This window comes from Spinacia oleracea, unplaced genomic scaffold, assembly GCF_020520425.1.
Source record: "Spinacia oleracea cultivar Varoflay unplaced genomic scaffold, BTI_SOV_V1 SOVchr0_008, whole genome shotgun sequence".
Taxonomy (NCBI): Eukaryota; Viridiplantae; Streptophyta; class Magnoliopsida; order Caryophyllales; family Amaranthaceae; genus Spinacia; species Spinacia oleracea.
Window position 1 is genome coordinate 22,726 of NW_026614336.1, and position 15,798 is coordinate 38,523.

The following is a 15,798-nucleotide window of genomic DNA, read 5'->3' on the forward strand; positions in this document are numbered from 1 at the left end:
AGTGTTTTTGGGCACTGAGTCTTACTTAGAGTCATTCCATGAGACATGGGTAGGTAGCCTCGCTTGGAGTCCGCCATCTTGAACCTATCAAGCACCTTATTGATATAAGTGCTTTGACTAAGTCCAATCATCCTTTTAGATCTATCTCTGTAAATCTTGATGCCCAATATGTACTGTGCTTCTCCTAGATCCTTCATCGAAAAACATTTCCCAAGCCAAATCTTGACAGAGTTCAACATAGGAATGTCATTTCCGATAAGTAATATGTCGTCGACATATAATACTAGGAAAGAAATTTTGCTCCCACTGACCTTCTTGTATACACAAGATTCGTCTGCGTTCTTGATGAAACCAAAGTCACTGACTGCTTCATCAAAACGTATATTCCAGCTCCTGGATGCCTGCTTCAATCCGTAGATTGACTTCTTTAGCTTGCATACCTTTTTAGCATTCTTTGGATCCTCAAAACCTTCAGGCTGTGTCATAAACACAGTTTCTGTTAAAACGCCGTTTAAGAAAGCAGTTTTGACATCCATCTGCCATATTTCGTAATCGTAATATGCAGCGATTGCTAACATTATCCGAATAGACTTTAGCATTGCAACTGGTGAAAAGGTTTCATCATAATCCACACCGTGGACTTGCCTGTAACCTTTTGCAACCAATCTAGCTTTGAAAACTTCAAGTTTCCCATCCTTGTCCTTTTTCAGTTTGAAAACCCATTTGCTTCCAATGGCTTGGTAGCCATCTGGCAAATCGACCAAATCCCATACTTGGTTTTCAGACATGGAGTCTAATTCAGATTGCATGGCTTCTTGCCATTGCTTGGAGCTAGGGCTTGAAGGAAATAATGCCCTTGGTCCAAGTATGCATTCTATGTTAAGTCTAATAAATGCGGTTCAGTATTAATTAACAAGTTAATAATTCAGTGAGATCAAGTGAGCTGAATGCCTAGCTAGAGGCCGCTTCAGTTCAAGTGGAATTAATGATATTAATCCACAGCTTACTCTTGACTGAACCCGTAGGGTCACACAAATAGTACGTAAACGGATCAAGTATTTAATGGCATTAAATACTCCATCTATGAATATTCGGAACCGACGGATCTTGGTTTCAGTGGGAGCTAAGATCGTCACAGGCAAGAAATGAATACTCCGGAAACGATGATATTGCCGGAAACGGAAATATGGATCGTATCGGAAATATGAATATTATCCAAGTCGTAGATGTTGCCGGAAACGGAAACATGGTACGTATCGGAAAATATTATTGGAAATGGAAATATTACCAGAATCGGAAATATTGCCGGAAACGGAAATATTGTCAGAATCGGAAATATTGCCGGAATCGGAAAATAATTCCGGAAACGGAAATATTAAATATTTGTTCGAAACGGAAATTAATTCCGGAATCGGAAATATTAAATATTGTTCGTATCGGAAATAGATTCCGGAAATGGAAATTTAATCGGAAGCGTATCGTACGAATTAGCATCGGACGAGGCTTGCCGGACGAAGGCCCAGCACGAAGCCGGGGCCATCGCCCAGCAAGCATGCGCGCCACAAGCCCAGCCAAGGCAGCGCCCAGGCCTACCGCAAGGCAGGCCCAGCGCGCGCCAAGGGCCACGGATGCGTGGGCCTTGCTGCGTGGGCTGCTGCTCGCACGCGCATGGGCAGCCCTTGTGGCTGCCGTGTGTGTGTGAGTTTGTGCTCATGCGTGATTCCTGAATCTGCAAGAGTCAGTGTATGATTAAATGTCTATTCCTAAATTGGATAAATTAATTAAATAGAATTCATGTAGGATTCTAATTCCAATTAATTCGCATCCTACTAGGATTACGATTCCTTTTCCATAACTCTATAAATAAAGGCCTAGGGGTCATAATTTATACACAAGTTTCAAAGTATTCAAAAGTGAGTTTTTTGAGAGAAAATTAAAACACATCTTGCTCATAAAAGTGCCGAATTTTCTAGTATCTTAAGGGCGATTCTAGTTGGTCAATCTTAAGGCGGATCCGGACGTGCTGTGGACTATCTATGGAGGGACGACACTTGGAGTCCTAAAAGACTAGTTCTTGTTCGGTTCGGGCGCAGCTAGGGAGGGCACGCAACAAAGAGTATGCATCTAAATTATGCTATATGATTATGTGTAAATAATATGTTTCCTGGGTTAATGGTTGTTTCCGCATGATCTATGTAAATGTCATATGTATCATAACCTAACAGGGCTCGTCATAGCTTGTTTGTAAGTCGCAGGTTCATCACTTTCAAGTAATAGAACGTCATAGCTCTCGTTCGTCAGAATACCTAATTAAGTACCTTTCCGGTTGAGATCTATATCTTTGCGATCTACGAGGGGTAACATTTCTAGTTTGACCATGATTCTCACCAGATTCTTCTAAAGATCTCTGAGTTTCATCCTGAATGTCATCTTGAGCATTCTCTAGAGTTTGTTGTTCGACTCGAATTTCTTCGAGGTCTACTTTTCTCCCACTTGTCATTTTGGAAATGTGATCTTTCTCCAAAAAGACACCATCTCGAGCAACAAACACCTTGTTCTCAGACGTATTGTAGAAGTAATACCCCTTTGTTTCCTTTGGATAGCCAACAAGGATACATTTGTCAGATTTTGGATGAAGTTTGTCTGAAATTAATCGTTTGACGTATACTTCACATCCCCAAATCCTTAGAAAAGACACATTTGGAGGCTTTCCAAACCATAATTCGTATGGAGTCTTTTCGACAGCTTTAGACGGAGCTCTATTTATAGTGAGTGCAGCTGTATTTAGTGCATGTCCCCAAAATTCTAATGGAAGTTCGGCCTGACCCATTATTGACCTAACTATGTCTAGCAAGGTTCTGTTCCTCCGTTCTGACACACCGTTCCATTGTGGTGTTCCAAGAGGAGTCAATTCTGATAGAATTCCACATTCTTTCAGATGGTCATCAAATTCATAGCTCAGATATTCACCGCCTCTATCAGACCGCAGTTCCTTAATCTTCTTGCCTAATTGATTCTCTACTTCACTCTGAAATTCCTTGAATTTGTCAAAGGATTCAGACTTATGCTTCATTAGGTAGACATAACCATACCTATTGAAGTCATCAGTAAAAGTGATAAAGTAGCTGAAACCACCTCTAGCATTTGTACTCATTGGTCCACATACATCTGTATGGATTAAACCCAATAGTTCATTTGCTCTTTCTCCAACTTTAGAGAAAGGTTGCTTTGTCATTTTGCCAAGTAAACATGATTCGCATTTACCATAATCCTCTAAGTCAAATGGTTCTAGAATTCCTTCCTTTTGAAGTCTTTCTAAGCGTTTCAAGTTTATATGGCCTAATCGACAATGCCACAGATAGGTGAGATCTGAATCATCCTTTTTGGCCTTTTTGGTATTTATGTTATATACTTGTTTGTCGTGATCTAATAAATAAAGTCCATTGACTAATCTAGCAGATCCATAAAACATCTCTTTAAAATAAAACGAACAACTATTGTCTTTTATTAAAAAGGAAAATCCCTTAGCATCTAAGCAAGAAACTGAAATGATGTTTTTAGTAAGACTTGGAACATGGAAACATTCTTCCAGTTCCAAAACTAGCCCGGAGGGCAACGACAAATAGTAAGTTCCTACAGCTAATGCAGCAATCCGTGCTCCATTTCCCACTCGTAGGTCGACTTCACCCTTGCTTAACTTTCTACTTCTTCTTAGTCCCTGTGGATTGGAACATAAGTGTGAGCCACAACCTGTATCTAATACCCAAGAAGTTGAATTAGCAAGTATACAGTCTATAACGAAAATACCTGAAGATGGAACGACTGTTCCGTTCTTCTGATCTTCCTCTAGCTTCAAGCAATCTCTCTTCCAATGCCCCTTCTTCTTGCAGTAGAAGCATTCGGATTCAGAAGTGGGTTGACTGACCTTCCTCTTTACAGATTTGGCACCAGTTTGCTTAGTTGGGCTGGCCTTGTTGCCACCTTTCTTAGCATTCCTCTTCTTTCCAGATTTCTTGAACTTGCCCCCACGCACCATAAGCACATCCTGCTTATCACTTTTGAGCGTCTTTTCAGCGGTTTTCAGCATACCGTGAAGCTCAGTGAGCGTTTTGTCCAGACTACTCATACTGTAGTTCAGTTTGAACTGATCATACCCGCTATGAAGAGAATGGAGGATGGTGTCTATAGCCATTTCCTGAGAAAATTGCTGATCCAGCCGACTCATATTCTCAATGAGTCCAATCATTTTGAGAACATGTGGACTTACGAGCTCGCCTTTCTTATGCTTGGTCTCAAGAATTTGCCTATGAGTCTCGAATCTTTCGACTCGAGCCAGATCTTGGAACATATTCTTCAACTCACTGATGATTATGAAAGCATCTGAGTTGATGAACGTTTTCTGCAGATCCGCACTCATGGTGGCGAGCATTAGACATTTCACATCCTTGTTGGCATCAATCCAACGATTGAGGGCTGCCTGAGTGACCCCGTCGCCTGCGGCTTCGGGCATCGCCTCATCTAGGACATACTCCTTTTCTTCCTGCATAAGAACTATTTGCAAGTTCCTTTGCCAGTCAAGGAAGTTTTTCCCGTTCAACTTCTCCTTTTCGAGAATTGATCGAATGTTGAATGAATTGTTGTTTTCCATATTAAAAACTACAATTGAAAAGAATAAACAAATAAATAACCATTCACAGTTTCTCTTAATAAACTTAAATCCTAGCATACATGCATAATTCAATGTTTATTAAGCATTTTATTCAAGTTATTTGTTCCGGCAGGTGTGAATAAAATGATTCCAAGATCCTAAAATCATTGAAGAACTAAGCACAGTTTGTCGACTTAATCCTAGAACATCTTACGTAAGCAAAAAGCCTTTTGCTAATAGTCTAGAAACTATTCTTGGTTGATAGGTACGTCTAAGAACTTATTAGGTAAACCTATCGATTTTGCCACGACATAAAAGGACTCCTTACTTATATCGTTGAGTTTCACCAAAACTAACATGTACTTACAATTATTTGTGTACCTTGCCCCTTTAGGACCAATAAGTAACACCTCGCTGAGCGAAAACTATTACTAGATTGATGTAAAGGATATCCAAGCAAGTGTATATTTTGGCATGGCACCTTTTAACTCAATTTTTAAGTTTGGAACTTAAGGCTCTTACTATGTTGGTTAGATTTTAAGTGAACTAAAATCCTTAATCATGCAACATAATCAAGCCATAATCTTATGCATAATTAAGACATATTTAAAGCAATAAATAACTTAAAGCATGCATAAGATAAAGGTGATCTAGTATGGCCCGACTTCATCTTGAAGCTTTGACTTCAAAGTCCGTCTTGAAAATCTCCGTGGGAGGCACCATTTTCTTCAAAAAGGATAAGCTATAATTAAAACTAATTACAACTATTTGATGGTACGCAGACCATATTTGAATTGAAAAACAACTTTGGTACTTTAGACCAATTACATTCAAATTAATGGTACGCAGACCATATTTTCTATCCTATTTGGGCCATACTAGTCACTTCATAACCTGCAAAACAGTACATATACAATATATACCATTCACCCATTCATTATCATGAATGGCCCACATAGCTGGTTAGTAAAACACATTATGCATCACGTAAACATTTGCAGCAATTACTCAAGGGCACCAATAATCTACCAATTATTCAGTCCTTATTAATTCTAATCAAGTTGTTTTAACCTTAAGGATTCGTAGACCTAATCAAAAGTTTATGACTAAAAAGCGCTCCCACTTAAACCAATAAATTTATATGCTTTACTAATTTTAAACATAAAAATGTATTTCTAGTCTAACCGGAAACATACAAATTTAATTAAAATTTAAAGCTCATATGAATTTATAATTGAATCCAAAAAGTTTAATTTAATTTCAGTCGTATTTAAATTAATTCATGATTTTAATTTTAGTAAAATAATTAGAATAAATAAAATTTATTATAATTACAATATTCAAAATTAAAATCCAAGAAAATAATTTAAATTATTAATTTTAAAATTAATTAAAATTACGTAAACTGAAAAATTTCAAATTAAACATTCAAAACGATCTAATCGCAACGCAAACACCCTACGCATCGCACGCCCATGGGCCACACGCACACAGCTATCGCTGGCCATGTGCGCGCAGCCCATGCGCTCGTCGCATAGCTACTGCATCTTCCATCGCAAGCCATCGCACAAGTGGTGCTCGCTGCGCGCGCGCCAGCGCTCGATGCACGCGAGCCATCGCTCGCTGTGCGCGCTCGCCAGCGCTCGCTGCGCGCGCTCCAGCGCTCGATGCACGCGAGCCATCGCTCGCTGTGCGCGAGCAATTGCTCGCTGCGCGCGATCGACGCTGGGCGCAGCGCTCGTGGCACGCGAGCTTGCGCTCGCTGCGCGCGAGGCTGCGCGCGCTTGCGCTAGGCAGTGCGCGTTGTGGCGCAGCTCGCTTGCTGCCCACACGCGACTGTCGTGCCTTGCCTTCGCCCATGCCCATTCGTCCATAGCTCGTGGCCCACGACACAAGGCAGGGCTACTGCCTTGTGCTCGTGCACCATGCCCCTGCTCATTGCATTCGTGCCGCACGGGCGACGAGCTCCCTTGCTCGTCGTCGCATGCCCGTGAAGGAAATAATGCCCTTGGTCCAAGTATGCATTCTATGTTAAGTCTAATAAATGCGGTTCAGTATTAATTAACAAGTTAATAATTCAGTGAGATCAAGTGAGCTGAATGCCTAGCTAGAGGCCGCTTCAGTTCAAGTGGAATTAATGATATTAATCCACAGCTTACTCTTGACTGAACCCGTAGGGTCACACAAATAGTACGTAAACGGATCAAGTATTTAATGGCATTAAATACTCCATCTATGAATATTCGGAACCGACGGATCTTGTTTTCAGTGGGAGCTAAGATCGTCACAGGCAAGAAATGAATACTCCGGAAACGATGATATTGCCGGAAACGGAAATATGGATCGTATCGGAAATATGAATATTATCCAAGTCGTAGATGTTGCCGGAAACGGAAACATGGTACGTATCGGAAAATATTATTGGAAATGGAAATATTACCAGAATCGGAAATATTGCCGGAAACGGAAATATTGTCAGAATCGGAAATATTGCCGGAATCGGAAAATAATTCCGGAAACAGAAATATTAAATATTTGTTCGAAACGGAAATTAATTCCGGAATCGGAAATATTAAATATTGTTCGTATCGGAAATAGATTCCGGAAATGGAAATTTAATCGGAAGCGTATCGTACGAATTAGCATCGGACGAGGCTTTCCGGACGAAGGCCCAGCACGAAGCCGGGGCCATCGCCCAGCAAGCATGCGCGCCACAAGCCCAGCCAAGGCAGCGCCCAGGCCTACCGCAAGGCAGGCCCAGCGCGCGCCAAGGGCCACGGATGCGTATGACAGTTCATAAATCATGCGGAAAAACCATAAAGCCAGGAAACATATTATTTACACATAATCATTTAGCATAGTTTAGATGCATACTCTTTGTTGCGTGCCTTCCCTAGCTGCGCCTGAACCGAACAAGAACAAGTCTTTAGGACTCCAAGTGTCGTCCCTCCGTAGATAGTCCACAGCACGTCCGGATCCGCCTTAAGATTGACCAACTAGAATCGCCCTTAAGGTACTAAAGATTTTCGGCACTCTTAGGTAAGAAATGTGTCTGAATTTTCTCTCAAAAACCCACTTTGAATACTTGAATAATCTCTTAAAATATGTGACCCTAGGCACGTATTTATTGAGTTATGGAAAGGGTTTTGGAATCCTATTAGGATACTAATTTATTTAATTATAACCCTACTAGGACTCTAACTAAATAATCATTATCTAATAGTTTTAGGATTTAATCACACTTCGAATCCTGATTGCTTCAGGATTCCCGCACAAGCAATGCACGAGCACCGTACACCCGCGCAAGCCTTGCGCCCCACGCTAGGCGCACAGCGCTCGGCCCATTGCTGCGCTCCGCGCGCGCGCGCCCAAGGCCTTGGTTGGGCCTGGCCTTGCGCTGGGCCTGGTCGAGGCTTGGCGTGCGCTGGTGTGCGTTGGCTCGCTGGGCGACGGCCTGGCTTCGTGCGGGCCTTCGTCTAGCGGGCCTCGTCCGATGCTAATTCGTACGATACGCTTCCGATTAAATTCCCGATTCCGGAATTCATTTCCGATACGAACAATATTTAATATTTCCGATTCCGGAATTATTTTCCGATTTCGATAATATTTCCGATTCTGACAATATTTCCGTTTCCGGCAATATTTCCGATTCTGGCAATATTTCCATTTCCGATAATATTTTCCGATACGTACCATGTTTCCGTTTCCGGCAACATCTACGACTTGGATAATATTTATATTTCCGATACGATCCATATTTCCGTTTCCGGCAATATCATCGTTTCCGGAGTATTCATTTCTTGCCTGTGACGATCTCAGCTCCCACTGAAACCAAGATCCGTCGATTCCGAATATCCATAGATGGAGTATCTAATGCCATTAAATACTTGATCCGTTTACGTACTATTTTGTGTGACCCTACGGGTTCAGTCAAGAGTAAGCTGTGGATTAATATCATTAATTCCACTTGAACTGAAGCGGCCTTTAGCTAGGCATTCAGCTCACTTGATCTCACTTAATTATTAACTTGTTAATTAATACTGAACCGCATTTATTAGACTTAACATAGAATGCATACTTGAACCAAGGGCATTATTTCCTTCAGAAACAACGAGCTTGCATCCCACGACCACAAAGTGGCCGCAAGGATGGGCTAGATGTCCCCCGACTAGCACCGTTTGACGTGAAAGAAACAAACAAATCGAGGCGGGACAACACTGGCTAAGGTTAGCTAACACAACGTCAACTAGAATTGGACTGCACCCACATGCCGCTTGATATCGCCCACATCCGGGAACGGTCCCCATCGAGTTTCGGAAACATTAGCACACTAAAGCCAAAAGGGACAAGAGGTTTGTTCAAAGATCGACGACGAGATTTAGTCCGCTCTCTAGTGTGCTGCTTGGTCCTCTGCCCGCACACAAGAACAGTCCGAATCCGGTCATCGAGGCCCAAGCTCCCCTCGACTATAGTACCCGTTCCAGGTTTGCTAGAAGGAACGACGACGAGATTTAGTATGCTCTTGTGTGCTTCTTGGTCCGTTGCCCGCACACTAGAACACACCGCATCCGATCATGGATTCCCAAGCTCCCCTACAATACCTACGAGGTTTGTTCGAAGGACGACATCAACTAGATTTTAGTCCGCGCTCGTGGGCTGCTCGCTCCGCTGCCCGCAAGAACAGACCGCATCCGGTCGACAAGTCCCAAACTCCCCTCCGCTAACCCATCCGAGAGACGACCGCGGGACCATTGCGGGACCTTGGGCCATGTCGTGCCTTGCTTACCTTTCTTGGGTCATGCTTACCTTGCTTGGGCCATGTCGTGCCCTTTCTTACCTTTCTTGGGTCATGCCTTGCCTTGTTTGGGCCATGTCGTGCCCTTGCTTACCTTTCTTGGGTCATGCTTACCTTGCTTGGGCCATGTCGTGCCCTTGCTTACCTTTCTTGGGTCATGCTTACCTTGCTTGGGCCATGTCGTTCCCTTTCTTACCTTTCTTGGGTCATGCCTTGCCTTGCTTGGGCGATGTCGTGCCCTTGCTTACCTTTCTTGGGTCATGCTTACCTTGCTTGGGCCATGTCGTGCCCTTGCTTACCTTTCTTGGGTCATGCCTTGCCTTGCTTGGGCCATGTCGTGCCCTTGCTTACCTTTCTTGGGTCTTGCTTACCTTGTTTGGGCCATGTCGTGCCCTTGCTTACCTTTCTTGGGTGATGCTTACCTTGCTTGGGCCATGTCGTGCCCTTGCTTACCTTTCTTGGGTCATGCTTACCTTGCTTGGGCCATGTCGTACCCTTGCTTACCTTTCTTGGGTCATGCCTTGCCTTGCTTGGGCCATGTCGTGCCCTTGCTTACCTTTCTTGGGTCATGCCTTGCCTTGCTTGGGACATGTCGTGCCCTTGCTTACCTTTCTTGGGTCATGCCTTGCCTTGCTTGGGCCATGTCGTGCCCTTGCTTACCTTTCTTGGGTCATGCTTACCTTGTTTGGGCCATGTCGTGCCCTTGCTTACCTTTCTTGGTCATGCCTTGCCTTGCTTGGCCATGTCGTGCCGCTTACCTATCTTGGGTCATGCCTTGCCTTGCTTGGGCCATGTCGTGCCCTTGCTTACCTTTCTTGGGTCATGCCTTGCCTTGCTTGGGCCATGTCGTGCCCTTGCTTACCTTTCTTGGGTCATGCTTACCTTGTTTGGGCCATGTCGTGCCCTTGCTTACCTTTCTTGTTCATGCCTTCCCTTGCTTGGGTCATGTCGTGCCCTTGCTTACCTTTCTTGGGTCATGCCTTGCCTTGCTTGGGTCATGTCGTGCCCTTGCTTACCTTTCTTTGGGTCATGCCTTGCCTTGCTTGGGCCATGTCGTGCCCTTGCTTACCTTTCTTGGGTCATGCCTTGCCTTGCTTGGGCCATGTCGTGCCCTTGCTTACCTTTCTTGGGTCATGCCTTGCCTTGCTTGGGACATGTCGTGCCCTTGCTTACCTTTCTTGGGTCATGCCTTGCCTTGCTTGGGCCATGTCGTGCCCTTGCTTACCTTTCTTGGGTCATGCTTACCTTGTTTGGGCCATGTCGTGCCCTTGCTTACCTTTCTTGGTCATGCCTTGCCTTGCTTGGGCCATGTCGTGCCCTTGCTTACCTTTCTTGGGTCATGCTTGCCTTGCTTGGGCCATGTCGTGCCCTTGCTTACCTTTCTTGGGTCATGCTTACCTTGCTTGGGCCATGTCGTACCCTTGCTTACCTTTCTTGGGTCATGCCTTGCCTTGCTCGGGCCATGTCGTGCCCTTGCTTGCCTTTCTTGGGTCATGGATTGCCTTGCTTGGGCCATGTCGTGCCCTTGCTTGCCTTTCTTGGGTCATGGATTGCCTTGCTTGGGCCATGTCGTGCCCTTGCTTGCCTTTCTTGGGTCATGCCTTGCCTTGCTTGGGCCATGTCGTGCCCTTGCTTACCTTTCTTGGGTCATGCTTACCTTGTTTGGGCCATGTCGTGCCCTTGCTTACCTTTCTTGTTCATGCCTTCCCTTGCTTGGGTCATGTCGTGCCCTTGCTTACCTTTCTTGGGTCATGCCTTGCCTTGCTTGGGTCATGTCGTGCCCTTGCTTACCTTTCTTTGGGTCATGCCTTGCCTTGCTTGGGCCATGTCGTGCCCTTGCTTACCTTTCTTGGGTCATGCCTTGCCTTGCTTGGGCCATGTCGTGCACTTGCTTACCTTTCTTGGGTCATGCCTTGCCTTGCTTGGGACATGTCGTGCCCTTGCTTACCTTTCTTGGGTCATGCCTTGCCTTGCTTGGGCCATGTCGTGCCCTTGCTTACCTTTCTTGGGTCATGCTTACCTTGTTTGGGCCATGTCGTGCCCTTGCTTACCTTTCTTGGTCATGCCTTGCCTTGCTTGGGCCATGTCGTGCCCTTGCTTACCTTTCTTGGGTCATGCTTGCCTTGCTTGGGCCATGTCGTGCCCTTGCTTACCTTTCTTGGGTCATGCTTACCTTGCTTGGGCCATGTCGTACCCTTGCTTACCTTTCTTGGGTCATGCCTTGCCTTGCTTGGGCCATGTCGTGCCCTTGCTTGCCTTTCTTGGGTCATGGATTGCCTTGCTTGGGCCATGTCGTGCCCATGCTTGCCTTTCTTGGGTCATGTCTTGCCTTGCTTGGGCCATGTCGTGCCCTTGCTTGCCTTTCTTGGGTCATGGATTGCCTTGCTTGGGCCATGTCGTGCCCTTGCTTGCCTTTCTTGGGTCATGCATTGCTTTGCTTGGGCCATGTCGTGCCCTTGCTTGCCTTGCTTGGGCCATGTCGTGCCCTTGCTTAGAGCCAACAAATTTTTTTTCAAAATAATTTTTTTTTTTAATATTTTTTTTGAATTTTTTTAGAATTTTTTTGATTTTTTTTTTTCAAAAAAATAATTTTTCGCGTCAAATCGGGTCTCGGACAAAAAATTATGCGTCAAATCCGTCGAATGATCCAAAATTTTCAATCCGTCTAATGTCATGGGCATGTGTGGTGTCGTAGGGGGGCCGACCATGCCCAACGGTGCCCACAAGAGAGTTTTAAGCCAACCTTGACCATCCATCCTTCCACTCTCACCCTCCCCCTATAGAGGTTTATTTTGAATTAGCTAAATTTTCCTAGTGAACACCCAAATGACAGTAACATAATAATGGCTCAAAACTTGAGTTTTTGTCATAATAATGCCCCGTTTTATTTGTTGGAAAACCTTATATGGGCATTAAGCTTAATTTTCATGATTTTTTTTTTTCAAAAAAATTATTTTTGTTTTCCGAAAATAGGGAAAATAGGGGTAAAAACGGGAAAAATAAGGGAAAAATTCAAAAAAATCTCAATAAAATCCCAAAAAATTCAAAAAAATCCCAAAAAATTATTGGTGTTGAAGCTTTTTATTTTTGGACCTAGGGGGGTGCCCGTGTGGTCCCGGGTTGCTATTTTAGGGGTAAAAACGGGGAAAATCCCAAAAAATTCAAAAAAATCCCAAAAAATCCGAAAAAATAGGAAAAGACATATAAATATATATAGAAAACATTGGTGTTGAAATTTTTTATTTTGGGACTTCGGGGGGTGCCCGTGTGGTCCCGGGTTGCTATTTTTGGAAAGTTTTCGGGAAAATTCATTCATAGTGGTCATTATTGTGCATGTGGTCCGATCGTTTTGCCTTGGGCCATGCCTTGGGTCCGATTGTTGTGCCTTGGGCCATGCCTTTCCCTTGCGTGCTTATGGATGCCATGCCCTTGGTCCATGTCAATGCGATCGTTAGGAATGCAACACAGAAAACCATCACTCGCCCAAGGCCTGTATAGCACTTGGAGCAAACACTGAAGAGGTTTATCGGCGTGCGGTTCACGGAGCCCGCCAGCTAAAAAAACCAAACACCACTCACACGCGTAGCGTACCGCTAGGCCAAGAAACAACGAGCTTGCATCCCACGACCACAAAGTGGCCGCAAGGATGGGCTAGATGTCCCCCGACTAGCACCGTTTGACGTGAAAGAAACAAACAAATCGAGGCGGGACAACACTGGCTAAGGTTAGCTAACACAACGTCAACTAGAATTGGACTGCACGCACATGCCGCTTGATATCGCCCGCATCCGGGAACGGTCCGCATCGAGTTTCGGAAACATTAGCACACTAAAGCCAAAAGGGACAAGAGGTTTGTTCAAAGATCGACGACGAGATTTAGTCCGCTCTCTAGTGTGCTGCTTGGTCCTCTGCCCGCACACAAGAACAGTCCGAATCCGGTCATCGAGGCCCAAGCTCCCCTCGACTATAGTACCCGTTCCAGGTTTGCTCGAAGGAACGACGACGAGATTTACCATGCCCTTGGTCCGTTGCCCGCACACTAGAACACACCGCATCCGATCATGGATTCCCAAGCTCCCCTACAATACCTACGAGGTTTGTTCGAAGGACGACGTGAACTAGATTTTAGTCCGCGCTCGTGGGCTGCTCGGTCCGCTGCCCGCAAGAACAGACTGCATCCGGTCGACAAGTCCCAAACTCCCCTCCGCTAACCCATCCGAGAGACGACCGCGGGACCATTGCGGCATACGAAAAAACGAGGTCAAGTCGGGACGTTAGCCGTATTGCGGGCCAAATCCACCACCGTCATCCCCCGACTTTACGGAGCCGAAAAATTCCCTCAATGCATCGTTGGATTTTTTTTTCTGAACAACGAAAACTCAAGGTCAAGTCGGTACTATGGCCGTGTCGCAGGCCAATTCCACAACCGTCATCCCCCGAAATACTCCGTCAATCGAACCGTAACACCTTTCTTTGCTTACCTTGCTTGGGATATGCCTTGCCATGCCTTCCTCTTGCCTTTCTTTGCCACGACTTTCCCTTGCTTACCTTGCTTGGGCCATGCCTTGCCACGACTTGCCCTTACATGCCTTTCTTTGCCACGACTTGCCCTTTCTTGCCTTGCTTGGGCATGGCGTGCCCTTACTTACCTTTCTTGGGTCATGCTTACCTTGTTTGGGCCATGTCGTGCCCTTGCTTACCTTTCTTGGGTCATGCCTTGCCTTGCTTGGGCCATGTCGTGCCTTGTTTACCTTTCTTGGGTCATGCTTACCTTGCTTGGGCCATGTCGTGCCCTTTCTTACCTTTCTTGGGTCATGCCTTGCCTTGTTTGGGCCATGTCGTGCCCTTGCTTACCTTTCTTGGGTCATGCTTACCTTGCTTGGGCCATGTCGTGCCCTTGCTTACCTTTCTTGGGTCATGCTTACCTTGCTTGGGCCATGTCGTGCCCTTGCTGTTAGGTTATGATACATATGATATTACATAAATCATGCGGAAACAACCATTAACCCAAGATTACATATTATTTACACATAATCATATAGCATAATTTAGATGCATACTCTTTGTTGCGTGCCCTCCCTAGCTGCGCCCGAACCGAACAAGAACAAGTCTTTAGGACTCCAAGTGTCGTCCCTCCGTAGATAGTCCACAGCACGTCCGGATCCGCCTTAAGATTGACCAACTAGAATCGCCCTTAAGGTACTAGAATTTTCGGCACTTTTGAGCAAGATGTGTGGCTGAATTTTGAAGGAAATAATGCCCTTGGTCCAAGTATGCATTCTATGTTAAGTCTAATAAATGCGGTTCAGTATTAATTAACAAGTTAATAATTCAGTGAGATCAAGTGAGCTGAATGCCTAGCTAGAGGCCGCTTCAGTTCAAGTGGAATTAATGATATTAATCCACAGCTTACTCTTGACTGAACCCGTAGGGTCACACAAATAGTACGTAAACGGATCAAGTATTTAATGGCATTAAATACTCCATCTATGAATATTCGGAACCGACGGATCTTGGTTTCAGTGGGAGCTAAGATCGTCACAGGCAAGAAATGAATACTCCGGAAACGATGATATTGCCGGAAACGGAAATATGGATCGTATCGGAAATATGAATATTATCCAAGTCGTAGATGTTGCCGGAAACGGAAACATGGTACGTATCGGAAAATATTATTGGAAATGGAAATATTACCAGAATCGGAAATATTGCCGGAAACGGAAATATTGTCAGAATCGGAAATATTACCGGAATCGGAAAATAATTCCGGAAACGGAAATATTAAATATTTGTTCGAAACGGAAATTAATTGCGGAATCGGAAATATTAAATATTGTTCGTATCGGAAATAAATTCCGGAACTGGAAATTTAATCGGAAGCGTATCGTACGAATTAGCATCGGACGAGGCCTGCCGGACGAAGGCCCAGCACGAAGCCGGGCCATCGCCCAGCAAGCACGCGCGCCACAAGCCCAGCCAAGGCAGCGCCCAGGCCTACCGCAAGGCAGGCCCAGCGCGCGCCAAGGCCACGGATGCGTGGGCCGCGCTGCGTGGGCTGCTGCTCGCACGCGCATGGGCAGCCCTTGTGGCTGCCGTGTGTGTGTGAGTTTGTGCTCATGCGTGATTCCTAAATCTACAAGAGTCAGTGTATGATTAAATTTCTATTCCTAATTGGATAAATTAATTAAATAGAATTCATGTAGGATTCTAATTTCAATTAATTCGTATCCTACTAGGATTACGATTCCTTTTCCATAACTCTATAAATAAAGGCCTAGGGTCATTATTTATATAACAAGTTTTTAAGTATTCAAAACTAAGATTTTTAAACAGAAAAATCAGCCAATATTCTTGC